Genomic DNA, 2,828 nt, shown 5'->3' with positions numbered 1-2,828 from the left:
AAGATTCAGAACTGGTTATGAGGCTGAAAAGCACCAGCTTTAGACCAGCCTTCCACAACCTGGTGCCCTCCAGATGTGTTAGACTGCAGTCCCAACATCTCCAGCCGGCAAGGTCTGGGAAAATAAAAAAAGGTCTTTTGTGTGTGTGTGTGATGCCTATAAAGGCACCAAAGTAGGTGCCAGGTAAGCCTCTCTGGGTAGAGTATTCTACTGCTGGGGTGCCACCACTGAAAAGACATGTCTCCCATAGCACCACCCTTCACTTGGTGGTGCTGGGGTACTCAGAGAAGGTCCTCTGAAGAAGATCTCGAGGTTTGGGTAGGTACATATGGGGAGAGAATAACCCTTGAATAAACCATGCCGGCGGGGTTCGCACAGCATGGCCCAACTCCTGATTGCCCCAATCAGGAGTTGAATATTTAAAATGGCTGCGGAAAGCACTCCGCACACACCAAGGCAAATCATGGTTAATTAACCCACAATTTGCCATCATTGCCGGGGAACACACTCCTGACAATTTGTTCCCATTAATGAGGCATCAACTAACCATTTTCAACTATTCACCAGTAATCTTCATATCAAAGGAATGGTTAGCTAGCAGTCCTAACAGTATTCTAATACATCAGTTCATCGATGCTTTACGGAACTGGCATATTCTGAAATGAGGAACAGGGAGACTGACAACATGACCTCAAGGTAATCTTCTAAATAGGGCTGAGAAAATGAATCTGATTAATATATTATTCAGCAGTTTAAAAGGTGGATTTTAAATGGGTTTTGCTCACAGCTGTTTCCCTTGAAAGGTCACTCAGTGGTAAATATATGCATCCTGATTGAGATAATTGATTTTCCAAAGAATAAGGGCGCTTGATTTAGGTGACTGCAAAATGCTTTTTAAATTGTAGATTAATTGATTAAGAGCAAGGGAGTTAATTAACCAAGGCTGCAATTCTATACCCACTTATGTCTGAGAAGACATATACAGGATTGCACTGTTGGCCTATAATCTTAAGGGTAGCTACAGCCATAATGTTGAATTTATGTACTATAGAGCAGAAACAAGTGGTTTATGGATCACCTATGGCAGGCATTCCCAAATTTGTACTCCTGGGGCCCTCTTGAGAGACATTAAAATGGACTTGAGGCTCACCAGTCACAAAATGGTAGTGCAGGGGCAGAGTCAGTTACAAAATGGTGGCAGATGGAGGCGGAGTCTGGCACAGTCAGCTGGGAATTACTCATATCTCTATATCGATATCTAATCCTTCTTTGGAATGGCTAAATTCTTTGCCACGGCTATTTCCTTGTAGCAGGGCATTCCACAGTTCAGTTTTCCTCACGTGAAGTACAAACAATGGCTCTGTAGGTATCTTGTCTCAGCTTCCCCATTCCAGGCAGAATTTGCTGATCCAGAAGCTCTAAGTAGATAACACTTTATTTTGTTTTTCCCCTTCTCCTTTCACACTTAAATTGTAACCTATCCCCCTATACTGCCAGTTTCTTTCATCCTGCTGCTTTTACACGAACTTCGTCCTATAACAGATTCCCTCTCTTAGCCCTTTCCTCTTTATTCCTAGTTTTTTGTTTTGTTTTTTAATGATTATTATTAAAACTATTAACCTTGTTCTCTAACCAGCCCCTGCTGCCATACCTTCCTATAGCCGTGGCTCAGAGCAGTCAAGCAAGAGGCACTGAGCAGTCTGCAGCACTGATACCCTCTTAATAGTAGGCTGAGACCCATTGGTGGGTCCTGACCAGTAGTTTGAGAAACACGGTCCTACAGGATTTCAACAGAAAGATCCTTCCATTGACAAGTCCATGCACAAGCAGGCAGTACTGAACCTGATGCTGCCCTGGGGTTGTTCTGCTAATGTCAATACATATGTATTGACATTACATATGTATATATGTAATATATTACATATGTTGACATTACATATGAATTGACAATACATATGTATTGACATGAGAAAGGGAGGTGGGGTTGCACTGTATGTGAAAAATACATATCTCTGCACAGAAATACAGGAGGATGAGCTTGGTAGCCCCATCGAGAGCATCTGGATCAAAATAAATGGAGCAAAGAATAAAAGGAACCTGGTGGTCAGAGTCTACTACCAGCCACCCAATCAAGGACAAGACAAGGATGAAACTTTTGAAAAGCAAATAGCCAATGTGTCAAGGAAGCATGATGTAGTAGTAATGGGGGACTTCAATTTCCCCGATATTTGTTGGGAGACAAATTCTGCAAAACATGGCCCCTCCAGGAAATTCCTGACTTGTATGTCGGATAACTTCCTCGTACAGAAAGTAGAGGAAGGAACTAGAGGATTGGCTATCCTTGACTTGATCCTAACCAACAGAGATGACTTAGTGGATCAAGTAGCAGTTACAGGAATTCTGCGGGACAGCGACCATGTTATACTTGAGTTCTTGGTTCTACGGGAAGCTAAAGCTGAGTGTAGTCAAACGTGTACCCTGGATTTTAGAAAAGCTGATTTTACTAAACTCAGAACAATGATCAGGAAGGTCCCATGGCAAGCGACTCTAATGAGAAAAGGAGTCCAAGATGGGTGGGAGCTTTTAAAAAAGGAAATTCTCAAGGCAAAATTACAAACAATTCCAACAAGAAGAAAAGGTAGAAGACAACAGAAGAAGCCAATGTGGCTTCACAAAAAGCTTAGAGATGACCTGAAAACAAAAAAGGACACATATAAGAAATGGAAAGAAGGCCAAGCAACAAAGGAGGAGTGCAGGCAGGTAGCACAGAATTGCAGGGATGGCGTCAGGAATGCTAAAGCTGAGAATGAGCTGAGGTTAGCGAGGGA

The sequence above is a fragment of the Heloderma suspectum genome, chromosome 2 (genome assembly GCF_057233095.1).
Source record: "Heloderma suspectum isolate Gila_16-S chromosome 2, 16-S_ref, whole genome shotgun sequence".
NCBI lineage: Eukaryota > Metazoa > Chordata > Lepidosauria > Squamata > Helodermatidae > Heloderma > Heloderma suspectum.
Note: the sequence above shows the minus strand (reverse complement) of the source record.